Raw genomic sequence first — 27,658 nt, forward strand, 5'->3', positions numbered from 1 at the left:
TAAAGAAATAATAATCTTTTTTCTCCTTTCTGGTCACTAAAACAAATGTATGGACCTTTAGCTAAAATCACATAGAAACTGCATAACCCACAAGGATAACAAACTGCCAATCGCGCTCATCAATTATAGTCAAATAGCCTAATGTACATGAGTGCAGTCTGAGTAACTGGAGAACCCAGATATGAACTTCCTTCATAAATAAGAAATTTAGCATCAAACCCAGAAATTCCCTCTACCGCCAAGGCAGTAGTTGTCAGAATGCCCACAGTGACAAATATAGCATTCTTCTCTTTCCTTTTAAGAAGATTTTTTGGGAGTATAAGGAAAATATTAATCTTATCCCTCCACCATTACGTTTTTGGTATATAAATAAATTTTTCCTTTAAACTAGGCATTAACAAATTAATTTTAGGGCTGGATAGTATTTGAGATTTCCAAGCTGCACAACCCCCGTTAGTACTCAATCCTGTTTGGTTCTGCCAATGCAGATTCAAAGAACATATACACAGTATGTAAACAAATGAACGTAGTTGTATTGCAATAAAACATGCTATTAAAAAGCAGGACCACAGGTTATATTCAAGATTCCTGCTTTAGAACAGAGGATACAAAAGGCCACATACGACACTAATGGAAAGGAGTTCATGTGGAAACACTGGCCACGCAGTGGGTGGTAGGTCAATTTTTTTGCTTTTGTTTTGGTTTTTAAGAATTAAAAATGATCAGGAAAAAAAAGATTGGTAAAGATTGCCTAGGTAAGCCATCCCCTGCTTTTAATCTATATGGTATATAGCTAGACTTCTGCAGGTTGTTACAGTCATGTAACTGAATTTTTGAAAATGGAAATGGGGGATAATAATGCTCATTATTTCAATGCTTTAAAAGATTGTCACACAAGGAGAGTCCTGTGATACCAGATATTTGGGAGTCTGAGGCAGAAGGATTATAAATTTGAGAACATTTACAACTTAGCAAAAACAAGAAGAAAAAACAAAACAAAAAAAAACCAAAAAAAACAAAAAAAAAACGAAATAACTTGAGAAAAGAGCTGGTGATGTGACTCAGTGGTAGAGGCCCTTTGAATTTGATCCCCAAATCCAAAAGAAGAAAAAAAATTGGGGGAGTTTCTTATCTTTCTTTATTTTTTCAAAAAGACATTGAAACCTAGGTCAACATCAGCCGTTGAAAACATAGGTTCCCAAGGATGCTGGAATCTTAGTCATCCTAATTTTCTGAAATAATTGTTTGGATTATTCACTAGGAAGTCCTATTTTGACTACAATTTAAGTTTATCAGTTAAGAAATGATTGTTATTTTTAGATAAGTTATGAAAGATTTTATTATTTATGCCTTGAATTGAAATAGCATCTAGGTTATTTCAGTAGAATCAGTTACAAAAGAGCAGTACAGATTTTTGGCAAATATATCGTTGAAACAATCTTGAGTTAATTTTCTAGTTTTTAGTCCAAGAAAAAACAATTGTGAAATATCCAGACATATAATAATGCTATTCTAAGGTAAGTTACTTTGGAAAATCTGTAATATATGTAGATATTCAAAGGTTCATAAAATTAAGACATCTTGAAACCTACATAGCTAATTAATTTTGTTTTTTTTATTCTAGGATTTTATTTAGGTCTGTAATGTCCTGCCATGTTTAATTATACTTATGTACTTCCCTAGCAAAACTTTCATTTTTTTTTTTACTTCATTTGACTTAGAAAAAACATTATATAGATAGTACTTGTTTATACAGAAAGAATTTGGAAATGAAAAAATATTTCAACTTCAAAATTTGGCAGTATCCTCATGATGCTTTTTTATTGAACTGGCAACCAAGATTTTTGACTAAAACATATTTGGAAATTTGTATCTTATATAGTATAGTTTCAAAGAGGATGCATTATGCACTCAGTATTCTGATTAAGAAATATAACCCAGGGGCTGGGGTTGTGGCTCAGTGTTTGAGTGCTTGCCTAGTACACGCGAGGCCCTGGGTTCGATCCTCAGCACCACATAAAAATAAAATAAAGGCATTGAGTCCACCTACAACTAAAAAATATATTTTAAAACAAAGTTCATAAAAAAAAAGAAATATAACCCGAATGAATAAACTCTAGGTCATGGAAAATCTATCTACTTCTTTGGTTGAAAACTGTAGAATTTCCCAAATTAATATTTGCATTAATCTGTTCAATTCAGTTTACTTCAGAATTATTCTTTCATTTTGCACATGGCACTGTGACCTGAACAACAGAAAGTTTAGGAATCATACAACTTAGCTGGAGGGCAGCTTATTTTCAGAACTGAGTTTCAAGTATCTTTAATATTTATGTATTTTCATGAACTCTGGAACAGAATTTTATTGTCAATAAAATACTTTGAAATCATTTAAGAATAAAGTATTAAATCACATGTTTTCATAGTGTGGGATATTTTAAAAGTAAAGACAATTTATTATGTAAATGAGCAAACCATTATTCAAATCAGCTGTGCTCTTTGGCATTGAGTTGCTCAGAGTAGGAAAGATAAGCACATTTTCTGTCAATTTCATGTTTGATTTGACAGAACATTTTGCTCTGTAATCATCAGTTCATAACACATGACAACTTTAGCATTTGGATAACTCCAGGGTTGACAAAAGATGTGGAAGTTTTCATTTCTCTGTTTTTGGTTAATTTCAGTTACAAAGTCATTATAATATGTAGAAGAGTCCAATAGTGTTTATAAGTACATTAGTAAAATAAGAACATTTGTGATTGTATTTATGGCACTCACAGTTCAAAAGCAAATGATAATTGTAGCTTCAAAACCAAAGTATTCTTGCTAGGTACCATGGCACATACCTGTAATCCCAGTGGCTCAGGAGGCTAATAGGAGGATCACAAGTTCAAAGCTAGCCTTAGCAAAACCAAGGCACTAAGTAACTCGGTGAGACCCTGTATCTAAATAAACTACCAAATAGGGCTGGGGAAGTGATTCAGTGATTGAGTGTCCCTGAGTTCAATCCCTGATACCAAAAACTAAAACAAAATCAAAATCAAAACAAAAAAATAAAAAACAACAAAAATCGAAGTATTCTTTAAGTCTTTAGTTTTGTAATAAAATATTCCCCTCTAGTCTGTCCTTCTTTTTCCTTTCTTTCTCTCTCCTTTTTTCCTTTTTTATTTTCAAAATAAAATTTATTATTTGAATATATTCCTTTTTTCTCCTAAGAGTTAAATCAAGTGGGATTTTCAGAGAGATTTTTATTAATCATTACCAGATGGTGTTTAAGCTCTTTCAAAATACCTAGGAGCGACATATAAATCAATACATTTCTACTACATTAATTTTTTTTTTATTTTCAAGAACCATACTTAGTTTTAAGCATATTAATTGCAGATAAAAGTTTGTATGCATCAGTTTATTCACAGCAGTGAGAATGGATCAGAGAACTGTGGATTCAATAACTATTTGATGAATGATTTACATTATGCATTTATACTCTGAAACTAATACAGCTGGCTCTTCATATCCATGAGTTCCACATCTATGGATTCAACAAACTGCAGATAAAAAGTATAAAGAAATTTTAAAAACTTACATTTTTACTGAACATACAAAGATATTTTGTCATTATTATTATTCAACAATACATTTTATTTACATATTTACCTTGTATTAGGTATTATAAATAATCTCAGATAATTTGATGTATGTGGGCAGATGTTTATAGTTTATACACAAATACCAAGCCGTTTTAAATAAGATTCTTGAATTTGAGTACCCAGAAGGGGTCCTGAAACCAATTCCTCATAGATGACAAGAAAATTCTGTGGTTTGTCATTTCTCCATTTTTCCCATAAGATCCCAGGTTATGCCACAAATTTAGAGACAAATATATATATAGGGATGAATTTATTATAAATTAGTTTAGCATTGAAGGCACCACCCTGTATTTAAATTTAATATATATGTGTATATTTTTTTCTTAGAAATATTTCTTGTCAATTAAACCTCTAAATCTTTGTTTAATTGCATTGAGATTTTTCTTGACTTTTTAAAATTGTAAACAAATGGGATACATGTGGTTTCTCTGTACATGGAGTAAAGGCATACCATTTGTGTAATCATAAATTTACATAGGGTAATGTTGTTTGATTCATTCTGTTATTTTTTCCCTTCCCCCCCAACCCTCTCACCCGTCTTTTCCCTCTATATAGTCCTTCCTTCCTCCATTCTTGCCCCCCTCCCTAACCCTAACCCTAACACTAACCCCTCCCACCCCACTTTATGGGTCATCATCCGCTTATCAGCGAGATTATCGGACCTTTGGTTTTTTGAGATTGGCTTATCTCACTTAGCATGATATTCTCCAATTTCATCCATTTGCCTGCAAATGCCATAATTTTATCATACTTTATGGCTGAGTAATATTCCATTGTGTGTGTGTGTATGTATATGTATATATATATATATATTATATATATATATCAATCACAGTTTCTTTATCCATTCATCAATTGAAGGGCATCTAGGTTGGTTCCACAATCTGGCTATTGTGAATTGAGCAGCTATGAACATCGATTGGCTGTATCTCTGTAGTATGCCATTTTCAATGTATTTACTCAAAGTTTTCATATTCAAAAAATTTTTAAAAAGTTCTTAAGAGGGCATAAAACACTAAATATTTCAATGTCTTCAATTTTATTTATTTTTATCATTTTGTTGTGCTAGGAATAGAAACTGGGGCCTTAAAAAGTGCGCTACCACTTAGCTACACTCCTAGGCCCCAGTATCATTATTTTAACAGTTTTATTGAGGTATACTTAGCATACAAAGAACTTCATATATCTAGTGTGTACAATGTGATAAATTTAAACATCCACAACCCTCAAAATGCCATCACCACAATCAAGATATATGCACACCTCCCAGAGTTTCCTTGCTTGCCTTTTTTGGTTTATGTTTTTCTTTATTGTGTTAGGAACACATAAAGTTAGTTATACCCTCTTAAATTTTGAATTACATCATACTGTGTTATAATACAGACACTATGATGGACAGCAGATCTCATAACTTAAATTTTAAACCTGCTCAGCAACTCTCATAGGTACCTTGTAGTCAATATTATATTTTCCACTTCTATCAGGAGTTTGACCACAATAGGCAACTGAGAGAAGTGGAGTCACACAGTATTTGTTCTTCAGTGTCTGCTTTTTTTCACAGCACAATATCCTTGAGATTCTTGTGTGTTGCTGCAAATGGTTGAATTTTCCTGTGTTTCAAGACCAAATTATATTCAAGTCATATTTTCTTTAAAAATTCAGCTATGAATGAATACTTGGGTTGTTTTATAGCTTATCTATTGTGAATAATGTTGCAGTGAACGTGGGTGTACAGATACATCTTTGAGATCCCAATTTCAATTATTTTGGATACATACCCAGTAGTGGGATTGGTAGATCACATGTTTAACTCTGTTTTTAAAAGTTTGTGGAAGTCATATACTGCTTTCTGCAGTAACCTTTTCAATTTATACCACATCAAAAGTGTACAAGAGTCCCAATTTTCAAGTACAAGTGAAAAGTACTAGGTTTCCTATTTGCCTATATTTATAAAACTTCTAAAGTCCCTAAAGATAAAGGGTATTATAAATAATATTCTCCCTTTTTATATTTCTAGCGATTAGTATATACTGGGAATATATTATGCAAGCTTTAATTGAATAATAATCAAAGTTTTAAATTAATAGAGCTTTAAAATGCACATTTTGTCTTATGTAGAATGTCAGAAATTTAAATTATATTTCATATTAAACATTTAAAAACTAAATAAATTTAATATAACACAGTTAATATATAGCATAATCAACTTTCATTAAAATAAGAGTTTTAAAATTTATTTTGATGAGGATAAATAACATCATATTTAGGTAGGATCATTTGCACAAAGTTTTTGATATTTTGCAGTGAACCAAAAGATGTTCTACAGGGATGTGGTTTTTAGAAGTACCTGCTTCTATTGCACATTTATTATTTCTGTTCCATTAATCTCATAAAACTTGAGTGTCTCCTTTCATCTATTTCATCCATGAATACTGTCATTAGAATTATTGATTATTCACTTTATGGAAGGAGACTGAAGGAGAGGTCTCTTAATTAGAGTCTATTTATAATTTGACAATGCATAATTAAGTTAGTATTTGAGACAGTGTGGTGTCTGAAAAAGCAACAGGAAATAACTTGATTTTTTATGTCAGTAAAGAAAAAATTTACATTTCCAATTTACTTTTAAATTTTTTTCTTAATTGCAGAATAATAACATACAGTAATATTATTGTATTTAATATTTTATTTAACAGTATTATGATGTAATCAGAAAATTTAGATGTTCTAAACAGTATAAACCAAAGGAAATAAATATTTAGTGAACTGATTCATGTATGCATTCAGCAATGTCCCAATCAAAATATTGAAATTGGAAGTAGTGCTAAGCCAATTAAATGTTACTGATCATAGATCTATATAGTACTATCAATTTGAAAATGCAATAAAATAGTAAGAAAAGCCTATATACTTTTATAACTATAAAACTGCATGTATGTCATAACTGACACACATATACACACAGAACCCATACACACGTTTAAAATTACTACCTTCATTAAATGTTCTTTCCTAGGATAATCTTTAAACCATCTCAAATATCATTTCCATTTAGATGTGATGTTTTCAAATTTAGTCTAAATTACACATTTTTGACTATCCTCAGTCCTCGCCCTTTTATTACCTTTCTATTCTCACTTCACTTCCTACTTTATCAATAACAAAGAATATAATTTTCTAAGTCTAACTAATTTTAGCTAACCATGTCCTTTGTTGGCTTCTATGATTATAATTTTCTAAGTCACAATTCCGATGCCATTTGTCTCTTCATAAAAGTTTATTTAAGATTAATTTTCTTTCCAAGTATATGAAAAATGCATTGTATCCTAAACATGCTTTTGATTAATCCCTTATATTCCTATTTGAATTCTATGAGAAAATGGGTTTAATATTGTGCAAGAAGAGTTATGTGCAGAGAATTTTCTGATTAGAAGAGTTTTTTTGACATTAAGATAACTTCTGATATCTACTTCCTAGAAGTATTTTAAGAATTGGAGAGACTCACCTCTCTGACAGATTAGGTGCAATATTGCCTGGAGGGGGGTGACAGAAGAGATAGCCCATGTACTGTGATATGAAATAAGATGTAATAGCTTTTGAGTACTTTTGAACAGCAGTTCACTCCTTTTTTCTCTCTTGGAATTTTTTAAGTTGTCTGGACTTTGGATATAGGATTGTGTTATCAAACACTTTTGAATTTAACTAGAATTTCTACAGAGCTGGTCTTATCAGGATTTGTGAAATATTACACCAGCGGATATAGTTGCTGAAAGCAATTTCCAATTTTTGTAAAAGTAGGAATTCTTTTTTCTGTATTGAGCACCTGTTATGAATTGTGAGTGAAAATAATACCTTTCACAATAAACATTTCTTTATAAAGAAAATATACTAAGTCAATTCAACCATAACATGTATAATTAGGTAATTCTTTTCACAACATGGCTTAAAAATTTTCTTATTCTCTTTTTATTTTGCCCCTCATAATTCCTACAAATATTTCCCACTTCCTAATATGGAGACATTTATGTTATATTCCCTGTTATAACATCTGATGTAATGTTTAAGTTTAAAAGAATTAGTAATATGCTTCCAGTAAAAGAAAAGAAATTAAATCAGAAAATCTCCACTTTTTATTATCTAATACAATGTAAACAAATAACTATTTAAAACTTGGAAACATATTCACCAGCAGAAGTTTAAGAAAATATTGAACATTAAAAAATGATCAATAATTGTACAACAATGATATCCCGGGTAAAATAACAAAAAATATCAGAAGATTCCTCAAAGTCTGCCCCATACTCTGCCCACCAAAAAATGGTGAATAGACATAAAATGAGGCATAGGATCGTAGCTCCCCAGTAATGATTTTCAACTGTAAGACACTACACTTATGGGGAAGTATATTGGTAACTGAACAGAAAATATGAAAAAAAAAAGATACCAGGATCAGACAATAGTACCTATTCTTTCATCTCTCAGCAAAAATGAAAATATGAGAAGGCTAACCTTTTGCTTTGTCCAGGCAGTGAAGACAGAAGAAAGAACAACTGAAGCTGCACTTGGAATATTATCTCTAGATTTGTACAGAAATCAGTATAGGCATTGTTGGGACAATTGAGGACATTTGAATATTGATACAATGCTATGGTTTAGATGTGGTTGTCCCTCAATAATCCATGTGTTAGGATGTTAGTCTTCAGTGTGGTGAAGCTGGGGACCACTAAGAAGAGGAGCCTATTGGAGGTCATTGCTGACTGCTCCCCACTGTCTGACTTCTTATCTCAGCCTGTAATCTCTGGTTCATACATGCACTCCCCCATGACATCATTTGCCACAGGGCCCCTCACAGAGCTACAGCTATGCTGTTTGGATTGTCAGGCTTCTAAACTGTGATCTAAATAAACCTCTTTTGATTTTAAGTACCTTGTGTTGAGTATTTTGTTATAGTAACAAAAACAGATTAATAAACACTATTTGCATATTAGTCTTTATCAATTTGTATCAACCTTATTACTTTCTGATTGTGTTTATTATATTATATTTATGTGAGACAATGTTTCTTTGTGACATGTGCAGAAACATTTAGGGATAAAATGTTATTATCCTATAATGTAAAAATAACATGAAAAAAATTGTGTGTGTGTGTGTGTGTGTGTGTGTGTGTGTGTTTATGTATGTCTGGAGAGAGAAAAGAGAAAAAGAGGAAGCAAATATGGCAAAGTACGATAACTTTCTGAATTTAGGTGAATGATAACAACAGAGTTCATTTTGCTATTATTATAACATGTAGAGGATCGTGTTATCTTTTAAAATAAGAACTTGAATAAATCAAAAAATATAATAAGAAAAAAATATTTAGGCAGAGTATGTACTGTATAAGAATTCAGAGTTTGACTTTAACCAAAATACATTCAGTGATTTGGAGGGTTTTAGCTAGTGAATGGCATCATATGATTTTAGAAGATCCTTTAAGCATTGCAGAAAAGGGATTGTGTGGGTCATTATACATCAGCAAATTAGGTTAAGAGGTGTTCGCAGTAGTGCAGGAAAGAAATATGTAAACTGGGGTCCTAGTAGGAATTATGCAAAGCATTAAAATATCATTGAAATATTCTGGAAATGGATCCACCATCATTTGTTGATATATTTGTTTGATTGTGCTAGGTAGGGAAAGAATATTAGCTTTTGCAGAAGGAAATAGACACATGTCATTAAGTACTGTGAAATTGAGAGGACAGTCTTACAAGATGGGTGCTAGGGTTTTCTTGTGTGTGTATTAATTTTCATGCACTTTTTAAAATTTTGAAAGAGTTGTATATTTAGAAGTTTGAAAGTGAAGAAGATAAAAAGTGAAAGTGAAGGAGACATTTATTTGGAAAAACTAATCATAGAGATAGAATTTATAGCAATGAAAATTCCTGAGATCAACTGAGAAAAAAATATTGAATATACAAATATTTCTAAAATCTAGGAGACAATTTTGGCTAATTCCAAAAATTCAAGCTAAAATAAAGAAAGACAAACGATTATTCTCTTCCCCCCTCTCCCATTATATATCATCATCCACTTATCAGGGAAAATATTGGACCTTTGATTTTTTGAGAATGACTTATTTCATTTAGCATGATATTCTCCAATTCCATACATTCAGCTGCAAATGCCATAATATTATTCTTCTTTATGGATGAATAATATTCCACTGTGTATATATACCACAGTTTCTTTATCTGTTCATCTGTTGAAGGATATCTAGGTTGGTTCCACAAACTAGTTATTATGAATTGAGCTGCTATAAATATTGATGTGGCTGCATTACAGTAGTATGCTAATTTTAAGTCCTTTCGGTATAAACGGAGGAGTGGAATAACTGTGTCAAAAGGTGGATCCATTCCAATTACCCCATGTACATATATGATTACACAAATGGTTTGAATCTATGTCATGCACAACCATAGAAATGAAAAGACGTACCTCATTTGTGTACAATGAATAAAAACAGACAAAAATAGATAAAAATAATCCAATAGATAAAAATAATTAGACAATAATTAAACAATAATTAATTATATAATATATTTTAAAAATCTTAAAACTCAACAAGAAAAAAATAAACTAATTGCAAATGAGTAAAAAGTTTTCATAGGCATTTCTCCAAAGAAGTACATAAAGTATTAAATAAGCATGTCAAAATTATTCTCAACACAATTATCTTTTACGACAATGCAAATCAAATCAGAGGTAGTAGTTCTCACATATTAGGATGGTTATAACCAGAAAGGCATATCCTTTCAAGTGTTAGTAAGATGAGATCTTGGAAACTAAGTACCCTGTTGATGGGAAGGTGAAATTGAATAGCTGTTTTGGAAATGTTATCAGTCACTCAAATTGATAAGTGTAGCATTACCCCCATGATCCCACAACTACACCACTAGATGGATATCCAAGTTAAAATATATGCCTCACGAAAACTTGTACATAAATGATTATCATCACATTTTCCTTTCTTTTTTTTAAATATTGTTTTAGTTGTCAATGGACCTTTATAATTTTATTTACATGTGGTGCTGAGAATTGAACTCAGTGACTCACACATGCTAGGCAAGTGTTCTACCACTGAGCTACAACCCCAGCTTGCATTTTTCATATCTCTATAGTAAAAACTTTCCAATGTTTTTTAATGATGACTGTCTGAAAAAAATCATAGTATATCCACACAATGAAATACTAGTATACAAAACCGCTATATGTTACAACATCAAGAAACCTTCAGAACATCATGCTAAATGGAAAGAGAAGAGTCATTTCACATTGTTCTATTTATATTAAATTCTAATAATAAGAAAACTTACAAAAAGAATAATAGAGATCACTGAGATCTGAGTGTGTGAAGGGAAAGGGAATAACTGCTAATGCAAGTAAGATTTCTTTTGGGAATCATAAAAATGTTCCAAAACTTATTATGGGAATAATAACAGATATGCTAAAGTTATTGAACTACATACAATAAATGAATTTTTGATATGTATATTGTATTTCAATGAGTTTATTTTTTTAAATTAGCAATATCTCATATCTAGTCCTATGAGCGTCCAATTTAGAAAAGGACAGAAAATTAACCACAAAATCTAGAAAGATAAAGTCAATTGGTTATATTGGCAAGAGATATTTTATTTTCTGCAAGGGATTAAAGTGGATTTTTTGTAATTTAAAAATTAATTAGAGGTTTTGGAGTGAATATAATGAATGCAAGTATATTTTCAATTATATTCTTCTGTGAGAAAGAACAGATAAAATGGGTGCAGACTCAAGGCATAGAAAGATTTTGAAGAGGTGATTTAAATCATACATTTTAATCTATGCTTATATGAAGTTTTGAATAACCTAGGAGAGAGGAGAAAAATGCAATGTAACAACTGCATACAATTATGTAAGAAGTGATATGATTCAACATAAGTTCAGAGATCAGTTTGAGGTTAAAGTCAAAAGAACAGTTCTTCTATTTAATTTTCAAGGGAGAAAAAAGTAGATGAGTTTCTGGTGAAAGTAGTTTGGGAAATATACCAAAAGGAAAATGAGGCAGTTTTCATTTAATGGAGACTTTCCTCAATGGAATTTGAAATAAAAACAAAAAATTGAGAAAAAAAAAATGTTGCTCATAGATCATTAAAGTGAAATACAAGTTAATGAGTCCTTCACAAGCACAGGGAGGAGAGTTTCGAAATTTCAAGGTTATAGGGTCAGTGTGGAGTACCCATTAAAGATTTATGATCATAACAGGAAAGTTGCATCATTCAACACAGTTTTGAAACTTCTCCAGCAGTAATGCAGATGGAGCTTAAGTCTAATCTACTAGAAATTATTGTAGAGCACGAGTTGAGCAATGTATAACCTGAAAAAAAACAAAGGCATGGATTTATTCAAGAGAGTGGAGTATCAACTGGGTAAAGGAGAAAGTGAGGAAACAAGGCAGTGAAGCTTCATTGCAGAAAGACACACAGAGTTTGGCAATTGTATTAGAGGATTGTTGGGGTTGAGAGTGAGTGACCTGCAAAGATAGCAGGTGGTGATTAGACTGCAAAATGCTTCAGATAGAAATTTTAGAGGTGTGTAATTACACTTAATAATGAAATAAAGAGAAGAATAACTATAACAATGGAAGTTGAAAATATGATTAAGGATATAATTTTCGATCTCAGGATGTCAAGAAACTGAAAGTTCAGGACAAATGGTGTAGCTGTGAAGGATACTACAGAAATAATGCTAAGAGGAAGAACAGAAGGCAAGGCGATCAAGTGAACAAGGAGGGAGGAGGAGGACTAGGAGTTTCACAAGGGCAGGGGTATGTAAGAGAAGCAGTTTTTTTTTTTTTTTTTTTTTTTCTGTTTGAAAATTGTCTTGGGTTTTTGAAAGGAAAAATAAGAAAATCATTTTGGAAGATGTAAAGGATAACAAGGAGAGCTCCACTCCCAGTTTTAGGTCCCAAGTCCATAGGATGTCTATATGGGGACATTTTGTAATAAGTATTTTCTAAGTCACTATAATTTTAACCAGAACAAGAAGGTACAAGGATATTCTCAGAAAAGTCTGAACAAATAGGTTTTCTCTGAACTTCTAATTGCCTCACATAATATCCATTCTTCTCCTTTTCCTACATAGACAGATCCCTATTTCATTTGGGGTGATAATATGCCCAGTTGAAAAGACTTTTCCCAACCCCCCTTACAGAATAGAGTCATATAACATGGCCCTGGTCAATCAGGTGTAAGGGAAAGTGCTTGGTAGTTCTTCCAGAAAAAAACTTCTTTCTAGCTGACTCAGTCTGCTTTTGATTTTCAGTTTTCCCATCTCAGATCATCAAGGAAGCCACATTCTAAGGTTGGAGACATCAAAAGCCCAAGAATAAAGAGTTCCTGATGGAATCCTTGAGTCATCATAACAGCACCACTTTATCTAATCACTGACTTCTTATCACTGGAGATAAACACACTTATATTTGGTTAAATAAGTTCTGTTTGAATTTTGTCTTAAATACAAATGGAGAAAATCCTGTAAATAGAGTTTTATTTTGAGTTTCAAAAGGCACAGAAGCAGGATTTGGTGAAGTAGGCTACAGTGGTTTCTTAATCAGTCTGGGCTGATGTAACAAATTACCATTGACTGGGTGGGTTGAGCAACATATATTTCTCATAGTTCTGGAGACAGAGAAACCCAAGCTAAGGATATCAGCAGGCTTCATGTCTGGTGAGGGTCTGTATTAGTTTGTAAATAGCTGTCTTCTCACTGAGTGTTCACAAGGCAGAAAAGGGATGACAAAACTCCAGGGATCTCTTTTAGAAGAAGTCTAATCTATTCATAGGGACCCACGTTCATGATCTGATCATCTCTCCAAATCTCCATCTCCTATTAGTACCACACATGGGTTTCGGGGTTCAACATGTGAATTTTGGGGAGACACAAACATTCAATCTATACTAGATAAAATAGGACTATGTTTACAAAAATACAGAATAATCTAGTTTTGAGTATCCATAAAACTGGGTGTCTGAGAGGTTTTCTCTTCAGATGACATCTAGTGTAAGAAAGTACTTGAGGCATAATGCAATTACCTACAGCAGTCCCTTAGAAGGTAAGACGTGACACTATTAATGTTATGTCCAGATTTTTTGCTGGAGTTTATATGAACACATGGAAGCAATCGGAACTATAGAGTATGTGGTGTGTCATCCAGAATTTGCCTAAAGTGAAAGTTGTTTTATGAAGAAATTGAGGGTTTTTTTTTTCTCCTGAGGGAGGTACATCCTACCTCACCAGCAGACACTGTTCTTTCCTATAAATGCTGATGCAGGTAGGATAAAAGGACAAAATAAACACAAATGAATTAAGCGGTTGAATTGAGAAGGGAAAAAAATATAAGTACAAGGAAATGCAAGGAGAATAGTGATAAATATGCTGTAAATTAACAAATTGGGAAATACATGAAAGAATTACAAAATGAATCCATGTTTTGATTCCTTATAAAAACTAACAAAATAAATAAAATCTTGAATAGCACAATAAAGAAAAAAGAGGAATGGTAAAAGTTCAAATATAACATATTGAAATTCAAAATAGGAAAATTCTAGGAAGCACTAAAATGATCTTGAGAATATTTTGCCAAACCCAACACAAATAAGATATATGAATTTCTTGGAAACCACTAATTAATAAAATTGAAACCATATTTAAACATGAATAATCAAGATGAAAACTGAAGAAACTATGGAATTTATCCCCCTAAATCTGTATGATTAGTTGGTTTCATGAATGACTTTATTTACAGCAAACATGATTATTGCATATTAGCATTTACTGAGGGATAGGGTGACTTTGGAAAAAATAGTAATGCCTGAGTCAAAGATTTATATTTTATTAATCACTTTTCAACAAACTTAATCCTCTACAATTAAAACTAGTGGGAATCACAGAAACATAGGATTTTTATCTATATGAGAATAATAATGGTCTTTAAATGTTTTATTGTGAGTTTTAAATGAAATATTTCATATGAAAATGTATAGGTAAATGTATTTTACCTAATTCAATATGGCAGCAAAGTCAGGGTGTTTCATGTTTTATTTATCTTTTTTCTCCTGAAAATTAATTCTTTAGAATTTTGGTTTCTTTTGGGTTGCTTTTGTTTGTTCTTTAAAGGTATCGCCAAGTATCTATCTTGTGCAATTTTGAGCTAATTATAATAATGTATGTTGTCATACTAACAAAAGTTTAACATATTTAAAATATACTTCTACTTTTACAAACTTTGATGTTTAGACTGCTTAGTTCATTTCCATTCTGTGAGTTGCAGTAAATAGTATATAACATCTGAAATCCTTCCATTTAGAGTGAATTCATTAGCTGTGGATTTTTTTTCTCTTCTTTTTGTTGTTGTTGATGTTTATATGTATAGCAGATGGCAACAATCATAGAAATCAGTACAGCAATCAAAGGGATCAGTGGTATGATGCATCTTTGTCAGGGTCACAGGATGCATCCACTGGGAAAATAGAGACAACATCTGACAGCAAGTGCTGAATGCTGAATCTGCTTAGTAATCAGACAGGATCAGGACCCAGGGTGACCCAGAGCTCCAGATGAAATAAGAGAGGATAAAAGAGGATGCCAGAAGTTTATTTGCAGCAAGTAGACTACATAACAAGATGCATCTTTTTTGCTACTTCAGTACTTTGGTGTTGATGGCATTCTTGATAGTTGTATATTTTCTTGGGATAAGATGATGAATTGCATGAGCAATAGTGAAGGTAGACATGAATTTGGAAAAGAATATTCTCAGCTTCTTACTAATGAGCACATTAATACTTTTTGAAATCTGAGCGTTTCCAAGAAAACATCTGAATTAAAATGGCTGAAATTCTCACCATTTTGTTTATGCAAATTTATCATGGGTACGTTTAGTGAAAGTTATATTGCAGATCTCTATAGAACTTCTAGTGTATGGAAAGAATTTTAATTTTGATTGTTTTTATTACTCATCCTTTTCTTTTCTTTCTGTCCTTATATCCTATGCAGGTGAAGGCTTCTAAATTTTGTCATCAGTCTTCTCTTCATTTCACTTCCCCAGCAGGGCTCACGTCTTTCATTCTTATAGTTTTAATCCCAATGACTCTAAAAGTCAGTTGCTGATTTACAGTTCTGATTGTTCTCTGCTACCTGATTTTAAAACATCCTCAAATTTACCTAATAACAGGCATCATTTACCTAAATATCAAACATTCTGATTTTTGTGTCAGTTAATTATCACAAGCAAAGTCTCGAAAAGAAATTTGACATTTTGTATCATTTCTAACACAATTTTTCTTCTCCAAATCCAATCACTTGTCATCTCTTTGTGTATGAAGTTTTATTATTAAACAAATAACTTGTATATATTTTTAAATTATCAATTCATTTAAGCCAAACTCTTTAAACATCCACTAATGTGCTATTTGAATTGGTTTATCTGTTTTTCATATATATTTTCTTGTGCATAGATCTATTATCTGAGGAGAATTCATGTGTGGATTGAAAATCATCCAGAATCAGAAGGGGCTATACTTCCAGAACTTCAGACAGGAAGGAGATGTCTCTCCTACTGGGAACAAGGACAGCACACCAAACTCAAAAACACAAAGATAAGTAAATATTATCAATTGTAGAGTGCAGTAGTGGCTGCCAGGTCAAATTTTGTCAAGTAGTTAAAACAAATAATGTGAAGTTGTTTTTAGTTTTTTGAACTGAAAGAGTGATGATGGTTCAAAGGAGAAGTAACTTTACTAATGCGTTACACTTTTTTTATCATACTCTAATAAAATACTGTTAAATGCTATTGCCCAAAGTTCACGACTCTTTTTAGGCATCTGTGATCAGTTCACACTGCTTCTTAATGGGAACTTCCTTCTGGATTTGAGGACTGGAGAAGAGGAATTGCATCTTAAACTTTTGTTTTCTTCATAAAGCATAATTTCATGCCAAGAGTAAGAAACAAACATATTGCAGTCCATCATTCTGTGAATATAATGTACCACAAAAGGAAAAGGGTACATGATAGGTGAATGGGTTTTATTATAAAAACATGAAATTCCAGGGAAGGTTGTTACATCAGCATTTGAAGGTTTTATGTATTTCTTACATTTAAGATTTAAAAAAAGAATATTAATATATATTAGTCATGCATAACAATGGTGTTTAATGCAATAGTTCAATACTTGCACAAGCATGTGCTGATCAAATTCAGCCTCACTTAATCCATCCTCTCCCACCACTACAAATCAATATTCCTGGTCCACTTTTTTTGTTATTGTTTTTTGAACTTCCACATATGAGAGCAGACTTGTGGTACTTGTCTTCTGTGTCTGGCTTATTTCACTTTACATAAAGTTCTCCAGTTCCATCCATACTGCTGCAAAGAGAATTTTATTGTGGCTGAAGAATATCAGATGTATATTTATTTTATTTGTTTGATGAATATTCTTTATATAAATGCTGTTTCTATTACTTGGCATAAGGCAGTGGCATAAGGCACAGAAAGGTAGATGACATTTTGATTCAGACCTAAGTTTGAAATCCTGTCTTATAATATTTAATATTATAAGTATAATTCACTGTATACCTGTAAGTCTAAGTAGATTTTTTTAGAATTGTAATATATGTGTTGAAACTCAAATAATAACAAAAGGTAGATCATTAAATGTCAGATACTATTATTAAAATGACAATCTCTATGAGGGAGATATGGTTTGCTAAATAAAATCTTAAAAATCAAAACATGTTACTTATGAGTGGTAAATATTGTAAAAGTTGAATTGACCTCCTTGAACTTAATATTTTGGTTATAAGGAAATCAGAGGTCAAATACGACATTTTTGGATATGTATTGATTTGGAAACATAACATCCTAAAGAACCCCTTCAAGGACAAAATGTCTTAATGATAATAGATTCTATCCAGAAAAAAAAAAACAAAAAAACCAAAAAAAACAAGGAAATCAAATATACAATATGTATGCAATTAAAAATTTTCCAGAATAACATTAATGAATCAGTCCTAGAAAATAGTGTTTTGGAATGTAGAGCGAAATAGGAGGCAACAAATAACATGCAGGAAATGTGAGTTTCAGTGAAATTTAATAGTCACACTAAACAAGAAAAAGTCAAAAAATTTTAAATTCTTATGGAAATAACTCATCCCTGAGTATTTCTTATTTTACAAAAGTGTAAGAAAATATAAAATACACCAAAAATACATTAAAATACACAAAAATGCATAACATTACACACAGGCACTTGTGTGTGTCTGACTTTAAAATAATAGCTGATTTCCAATTACAGACACAAATGTACACACACACACACTCACATAAGATATCCCTCTTTAATACAGGACTAATAGAGCAAACTACTAAAATCACATAGTAAAGTCACAGTGCTCTTTATTTAATTCAGAAACTTAAAGTTTTAGTGCACTTCAATTTCATAATGAAATTGAATGGAAATTACAAATTCTTATCTACCGTTGGCATCACACATTCATATCTTTTTCCATTATCAAAACCTCCTACTAAAGTGGTATTCTTTCAATAATCTATGAACCTATCTGAAAACTATGGTTTTTATAGTTTACATTATGGCCGACTCTGAGAGTTGTATATTCTGTGGGTTTGGACAAATAAATAATTACATGTATCTTCTGTCAGAGAATCATATAGAATAGTTTCACTGTTTTAAAAATCCTCTGTGGTTCACTCATTCATTTCTTCCTTACCTCCTAGGCTATATACTAATGTTTTTACTATCTTCATATTTTTGCCTTCCCAGAATGTCATATAGTTCAAATCATATTGTATGTATACTTTTCAGATTGGCTTCTTTTACTTAACAGTATGCACTTAATGTTCTCCTTGTCTTTTAATGTCTTGGTATCTCATTTTGTTTTAATTCTAAACAATGTTCCACTCATGGGTCCACTCCAATTCATTTGTTCACTTATATGATGAAGGACATCTTGGTTGCTTCCAAGTTTGGTCAATTATGAATATGCAATAAACATCTATGTGCAGGTATTTGTGAGCCCATGTTTTCAATTTCTTTAGGTACACAATACAGAGTGAGATTAATGGATAGTATTGTCTGGTATTCAGCTTTTCACTGCTGTGAATGAGATACCTTAAAAAAACTAATAGTAACACTGCCAATATTCAATGGAATTATGTGTAGCTGTACTTCCTAGGCTTCTGTTGCCTGATATTGCTTTTTCTCAGGCATGTACTGTTACTAAGAAGGCATTGCCTGCTTTAATCATTATGTGATATAGTGATTTCATTTATTATTTACAAATGTGAATTTATTCATTAAATAAATTTTATTTCATTTCTTAGTATATTCTTTCTGAGAAAATAACCCTTTAGCAATAATGTAAACCTTCCAGAGGAGATTAAGGGAAAGTGGATTAATTATCTAATTCTTACAGTCAGATTATTGAGAATTTTGCTGATGGGGAAATGATGGCTCTAATTGGTGCTATAGTTGAGGAGCAGGTACCTGACCCATGGAACAATCTTTTTTTTTATATTTTGTTTAATTGTAGGTGGACACAATATTGTTATTTTATTTTTATGTGGTGCTGAGGATCAAACCCAGGGCCTCACACATGCCAGGTGAATACACTACCACTGAGCCACAACCCCAGCCCACAAATGGTATTCATGAGAATACCTCTCTGTCTGGTTACAAGCCTTTCTGGAATGAAGACAGGTCTGAAAATTCATAATCATAGAGGAAGACATTATTAAAGGCCTCATATATTACAAAGTTCAATATACATGGCTCTAAGATAAATTTCCTTTAAAATATAGGAAAGAACTAGGGTAAGGTTTATTGCTGTTTTTGTTGCCATTAATTTTTAATTGGTGGAAGTTCTACGATTTAGTCAAGGGGAACTTGAATTAAGAAGGTTTGAAACCTGGAGCAAACAAAATCATTCAGCAGTTCTTCTGGAAAAGGAGAATTTAAAAAGGAGTTGTTGGAGGAGACCCTTTGTCTCTCAATTAAAACAGTCCCTTCTAGAGCAATGAAAGTCCTACTGAATGTCTTTTACAAGAGTCCAGTATTGTGTTTTCTGTGTACTGTGAGCAAATGACTTTGTTACTATTAGTAGCATGTGGGACTCTGAAAGGGTGTGTAAGTACCCTTCTGTAGACTTATATTATGGTCACAGTATATGTAGAGAACTGTGTGACTTTGATTTATACTTTGGATAAGTGAAAAGTAAGAGATTCCTAGGATTTTACCCTAAAAGGGAAACTCCTACACAATAATGGAGTAGTTTTTAAGAATATAATTATGGTAACTTATGAGTTCTGCAGACAAGAACCAAGTCTGTTGACTTTTGAGTCTCATCCTTCACCAGGGATATCCTAGATAAGGGATGAAAAATAATTATATTCCAAAAGCCCCATCACTTTTGATAATGGTAAACTCCCATTGCTTTTCACTCAGTTGATTGTGAGGGACACCTGAGGTAGCCAAGGATAAGGAAAGGAGTGATTTCCTACAGCATCATGGCATCTAAAAAAGGACTGGGGTCAGAGAAGGCCATTCCTACCTGCAGGTGCAATGTCAGATGAAGAAGAGGGTTTAGGGATGGAATATTGCTTTCCTTACCCCAGAGGATTCCTTTGAGGTAAGCACTAGGCTATTGATTTCCAGGGTACAACCTACATGTACCTTTAAGTGTCTCAGAGACATAAAGTGCGTGGGAAATAGTATGAGGTATACAGTAACAAAGGAAGGAAAGAGTTCACTATCCCCACTTAAGCAATATGACAATGAAACTAGAATGACATTTTTATAGGGGGAGAGAAACCCAAGAACATCTTCCTCCATAGGGTTTCATCAAATAAAGGGCTAGACCCAAATTATGGGCTTTTGTTTATTTTTTGGTTTTATTTGTATTTTTCTAAGGTTTTAATAAGTTTTGAAAAGTTAAAACAAAACTAACAAAAAACAAAATACCATCAACTCTCAAGAAATGAGAGACCTCAGGTATAGGCCCCGGCAAAACACAAATTTTGGCCAGAAACTCACCTGAATGCCCTACCCAGGGAAGTGTAGTTTTAGTGAATAATCACTTCTATTGTCCTACTTGGGCCTCTACGTGGAATAGAAGTTTGCTCTCCAAGGAAATTGGAATATGAAGTGACTTGCCAATCACCTTGCAGTCAGAAAATGAAGCAACAAAGCTTAAACACCAAATGGACAATAGATTACATTTCTGTCTCAGATTACACTCTAGCTGTCCGGCACACCAAGAACCTATCCAAGAGTTGGTAGCTGTTTTAGTCAGCTTTTGCATCACTATGACCAAAAGACCTGAGAAGAACAATGGAGAGGGGGAAAAGTCTATTTTGTCTCACAGTATCAGAGGTTTAGCACATGGTCATTCTACCCTATAGCACTAGGCTCCAGGTGATACAGAACATCAAGGCAGACAGGCATGGCGAAGAAGAGCAGTTCAGGACATGTCAACCAGGAAGTGAAGAGAGCTCTGCTCACCAAAGACAACATACACACCCAAAAGCTCACACCCAGTGACTTCCCTCCTTTGGCTACTCCCTGCCTACAGTTTCTGCCCTATTCAGTTAATCCAAATCTGTGCTTTAATCCATTAATTAGATTTATCATTTCACCTCTGAAAATTCTTGCATTGTCTTACACATATCTAAAACCATAATAGTGGTCATAGTCACATCATCCTGTTTACAGTGCCAACTGTTTTATAAGACCTAAGGATTTCTTTAATGGCAAGATTCAGTACACTGACACTGAGGCAGAAGAAAGGCAGACAATTTTATTACTTACAACTCCAAATGAGAAAAGATGCCTGGCAGAGTTACCAGTATGATTGCATGTGAAAGTGGGATAATAGCAAGCTGGTACAGGTGAGCAAAACTACTTTTGGCAAGCAGGTTGGGGTTAGGTGTGTTTTTCAGGGGGTCCCCTTGAAGTGGCCAATTTGAAAAATTTCACAGCACCTAACATCTATCCTTACTTGTCTGATATTTGTCCTCAAGGCAATTTAGGGTAAAAGCATTTTTCCTGGAGTATGGGAGTTTGATAAAGGAAGTACTTAGGTGTGGACTTAACTACTAGATAAAATAATTAGTTTCTAGACAAAATCTCAAAATTGGATCAATGGAAAACTTAAAAATGAAAACAAAAACCTATATTCCAGGGTGACAGGAACAAAATAACCTCAATACATTCCAACAGATTTGTAAGCCTGGCCTCAAATGTATTTTGAGGTACAATTTATACAAACTATCATCTGTGAACTCCATGCTTAAGAATAAACATAAAACGCTATTGGGTTAAAAATATAGCAAAGGTCAGAAACAAATTAATACAAATTGCATATCAATCAGAAACCCTGACTTTGGCCTCTAAGAGTTCTAAAATAAAAAAAGTCCTTCATATGTTTTCAAAAGTCAAATTATAAGCAAATAGAAAACGACAACAATTTAAAGATTTAAAAAAGGAAAAATTTAAAAAAGGAAAACAAACTACAAAAATAGGGAAAGAAGGAGGAATGAATGAATGAAGGAATGCATGGAGAGATGGAAGGAGGAGAAATCTTCATAAGCACCGTAATAGAATTAATAAGCATCAGGATTGGGTGCAAGAAAATCTAAGGTAATGGATTGATTGGAGACATTCATTAAAAATATGTGCTTGCCCAGCATGCATGAGGCCCTGAGTTTGATCCTCAACACCACCCACACACACCCACACAAAAGAACGAAATAAAAATGTGTTCAAAATAGTAATAATAGTATTTGCATTTCTATATTTAATCATTTTTGCTTTTCATTTTTAAAACAAGTCTACAGTAAAAGCATAGGAGGCAATTAAAAGAATAGAATCTGTTATAAACTTCTATAGTGAAATGATAATGGCACAGTTTTCAAAGACATACTGATGTCAATTCTACACAGATTGATATATGGTTTTAATGCTACTTTCATCAAAGTCCCAACAGCTATTTTTTGAAATTTGACAAGCTAAATATTTTATTAAAAACTGCTAAACTATGGAGATAATCACATATACTTTCTTAGACCTCTTTATATAATAAATTTATAGATTTGAAAATATTAAACCACTCCCTACTTCTCATATAAACGTTTGATGCTGATCCATAATTTTCTTAATGTAGTAGTGGATTCTCTTTGCTAACATTTTATTTAATATCTTTATATCAATATCAATTATAGCTTCTTGACTCAAATATTTGTCTTATTTTCTTCAGTTGTAGATACAGATAGTATACTTGCTTTATGAAAATCAATTAATTATAGTTTTATAAATGCTAAAAGTTTCAAATATTTGAAAATAAATGTAAATTATGCTTTTGTTTTCTAAATTCCCTTCTTATGTTACTGATATGTTTAGTATTTATGCAGATTATAATTTAGCAACAGTAAAAATATTCAAATGATGGGAAAAAAAATCTCACTGAGAATCAGGGTATGATTTAATACCAGAATGCATTCAAATTTTAAATGAGGATAAACTGTAACAGCAACAAAGTTGCAATAATAAATAGTATTCATTTATGTACAAATTTTTATTAAGTAGATAGTCTGAGAAGTACTGACTAGGTGGAGTTGGAATAGTTAATAAAGCAAATACAATTCCTCATGAAACTAAGAGTCTATTTGAAGAAGCACAATAAATATATAAATGCTTAACACATAGTTAAGAAAAAGTATCTGGTGATTAATAAAGCAGGATGGAAGGATGCAATTTAAAATAAGTGCCATCTGATTAAGTGATTGAAATATAAAAGAGTGTTTATGGTTATAACTGTATGAACAATCCTGTAAGCCCAGGAAATGTCAGATATAAATTCTTGTTCTTGGTTTAGTCCAAGAATATCTATCTTCCTGGTTTGTCTAGTGGATTGTATTGGGGGCCAGGTAAAAACAGTAGTGAAGAGTATGAGGTTAGAGGAATCAAATAATGTAATGCATGTAGACTACTGAAAAGACTATTTTATTCTAAATGAAGTAGAAAACAATTGGAACGTCTGAAGATTGCCATGACATAATATTTTACAGGTTCAATCTGGGTACTCTTTTCTCAATTGCCTGTTGAAAACAATGTGGAAGTAGGGAGACCATTTGGCAGGTTATTGCCATAATCAGGGTGAAAGGTTTTGGTACCTCTTGCTCAAGGTCATAGCATTATATTTGAGGAGAATAATCAAGAATGTGCATGTATTGAAAGTAAAGCTGACCACAATTAATGATATAGGATGAAGAATGAGATGAAGTGAAAGGATTATGAATCCAAGTTTTTCAATTAGCATTGTGAAAGATGAATTTGCCATTTATAAGCTCAGTAAGTTCAGTGAGTAGGTTTAAGAAACAACAACAACAAAAAAAATAGGAATTCAGTCTTCAAACATCGAATTTGATGTTTTCCTTGGTGAGTCATCCAAATAGAGATGTAGACATTTGATTTATAATTCTAGAGTTTATGGCAAGTACTGGAGGAAATGTAAATTTTGTAGTCCTGAACTACATAAATTTGGCTTCTAAACTTAGAAAAGTGCATAAAATCTTCAAGACAATGAATATAGATACAGAAGACCAAAATTCACTGGAAAGATCCATGGGATAGTTTAGTGCCATGTGTTTTTTTCTATATTGCCAGTAGAAGAGAGTAAGGGGTAAGTAATGACGAAGGTGAAGTCAGTGGAGAATAGTATGCTGCCAGCCAACTAAAGAAATCTTTCAAGAAGAGACAACGATCAACTGTGTCAAGTGCTTCTCAGAGGTCAAGAATTATGAAGGTTGAGAATTGTCAAAAGAACTCATCAACATGGTGATCCCAGGTGATCTTGACATGCTGTCAGAATGGTATTCAACAATAGGCTGATTGATGTGGATTCAATAAATAGTGTGAAGAAAACTAGGAATCAAAACTAACCACATTTGCTACAAAGGGAAAAGAAAGTTAGGCCTGAAGGTGGCAGGAAAAGTGAAGGAGAAGGAGAAATTTTTATTTCTGTGTTACAAGAAGATAACACTATTTGATTGCTGATGAGAATGATCTAATCAAAATTTTAAAAGATAAAGTGAGAACAAGTTTGAATTGTTTGTGCCACATACTTAAAATGGAAAGATATGGAGAAAAGCATACAAATAAAACAACTACATTTGGAAATGAGTTGGTCTTTTGTAGATTGATATTATGATCAAACTGGACAGCAGTTCAAATATCTGAGCATGACTGCCTTAGCTTCTTGATGTCAAACATCATTTGACATACAAGCCAACTACATAATTGATAAGCCAAGGAAAATCCTTACCCTTGTTATACGCTATTATTCTCAAACAGACAAAAGAAGGAACTTTCCTATGCATTCTTAGGCTTCTAGTCCCAACTTAACAAACACTCTACCTTCACTGGAAGACAGTCAGTAAAGAATAGGGACTAAAAGTAAATTGTATTCGTCTTCCTCAAATCAAAACAAATATTAAGTGTAGTCAGAATTTTCCCCATACTAATTAGTTTCAGAATATTAGAAATGCTGGTATTGTGGAAATTTTTAGTGTGTATATACCAGTAAATTACAGAAAAATGTCATATATTGCTTCATTTTGATGAGGGAATTTGCATCTCTTTACCTGTTATGTGATATTTTTAAATTTATGAGTTACTATACATAACTAGTTAAAACTTGTTAAAAATACTCTGAACTGAATATTTTGAGGATCTTAGATTAAAGACACAATCATTATATTGTTTTGTGTTGCTAGGAAGAACTATAAGATCTAAATAAAGAAACACCAAATAAAGACACCTAAAGGATATAAATTATCACTGCCACATTTGACATATTTCACTTCATATTCAAATTTCAGTAAGTTCAAATAAAATGGTGATTTAACTCTATGAAACTAATGATCTATAGGAGTCTAAAAAGTGAGATTTCTGGTTATTTCTAAATAACTGTGTTGGAATTGTGAGAAGCTCTCTAAGCATAGGTGAAGAGACACTATATGCTGTTTCTGGCATATTTACATTTAATAAAACATATTGTATCAACATATGGTAGTAGCAAACAATCCAACACAGCTTTGATACTGTTAAGTGACCCTGATAACTGTAAACAAAATATTAGTGTAATCCTCAAGCACAGTTAATAAGTAGGACTTAAAGGACTTGAGAATTTAAACTTGCATTTGTGCTGTTTAGGACAGAATAGATTTTATCAGATTAGAGAGAAAACACTATAAAATTGGGAAACCCCAAGGAATCAGATATTCATTAACAATGTGTGGAATTAACATAACTGCTTTTGTTGTTTATTTTTTCATAAAATACATTCTAATGTTTATTAAAATTATATATTATTTTCAATTAAGGCATGTTTTGTCTATCAATGGATCAAAGGGGTATTTATTAAAACAATGAAAACCCCAAACTATAATTACCCCTTCATTTGTCCATTAATTTATGTATGGTTTACATAGGGGGTTTTATAAGGAATTTAAATTGGGGAGTAGTGTCTCAATGTCAGCAGTAGATCATGGTTGATGATGATACTCATTCTCATAGATTTAACCAAAGCATTTCATAAAATGAAATTAGCAAGTAAGTTTTAAGAAATTAGGCTTTTTAAGACAAAACACAAAGTATCATTTAAGAATGCATATTCTTTCCTAAGTAGGGACTGTGGTTAGGATTAAAATTCTGTTTCAACAGTTTAGCAAGTTGTATATTCATATAACTTAAGGAAATTGGGACTAATCTTTGTGACTTACAATTACATCTTCTGATATAGGGTCTAAATCACATAATAACATAATGTTCATGTACATATATGTCCTAAAAGTAATAAGTTAAATGTTCATAAGATAACTGATTGAAAGAGGTACTTATAATAATAACAGTTAACTGACAGGAAAAATGCTCTAAAGCATGGGGTAAAAGAGGCTTGAACAAATATTGAAAACTGGGAACTACTACCAGTTGTATTTACCTTCTTTCAGAATATTTTATGTGAGTGATTTACACATCAAAGAATGAAAATCATTTAGATAAAACAAATCAGTGAATAACTAATTTAGAATTTTAATGAGAAAAACCAAATGTTTTAGCCAGCTTTTTATTGCTGTAGCTAAAAGGATCTGACCAGCACAACTGTAGAAGAGAAAAGGTTTATTTGAGGGCTCAGGGTTTCAGAGGTCTCTGTCCCCAGAGGCTAGCTCCATTCTTCTGGGCTAGAGGTGAGGCTAAACATCACTGTGGCAGAAGGAAGCAGCTGGCATCATCAGGAAGCAGAGAGAGAGTCTCCACTCTCCAGATCAAGATATATACCCCATAGCCACACCTCAGTTCCAATCTCCTCCAACCACACCCTACCACCTCAATTAATCCCATCACTGATTGGGTTAAGATTCTTACAACTCAATCATTTCTCCTCTGAACCTTCCTGCATTGTCCCACATGTGAACTTTTGGGGGACACCTCACATCCAAACCGTAACATCAAATATTTTTATATGTTCTATATTCTGACATTGAATAACTCTATAAACATTGAAATAAATTTTAATTTGATCACAGTTCATATATTTTGTGAAGATATAGCTAGGAAAATACATGAAATTTTAATGTATTTCTTTCACGAATTCAACTATGAAAACCAGCTATTCAACTTTGGGAACATAAAAAAGAAGCAAGTAAATGAAAAGAATAACTGAACTAGGGATGTAGCTCAATCATAGATTGCTTGCCCCTCAAGTACAAGGACCAGGATTCAATCCCCAGCACAGCAAAAATTAAAAAAAAAAAAAAAAAGTTAAAAATAAAAGATTTTTTAAAAGATAAAGAGTTTAGACGTACCCTAAATGACAGTGCAGAATTTTAGTAAGATGTACTAAATCATATGACCCAGCCTGGA

Source organism: Sciurus vulgaris (genome assembly GCF_902686455.1).
Source record: "Sciurus vulgaris genome assembly, chromosome: 4".
In the NCBI taxonomy this organism is placed as follows: Eukaryota; Metazoa; Chordata; class Mammalia; order Rodentia; family Sciuridae; genus Sciurus; species Sciurus vulgaris.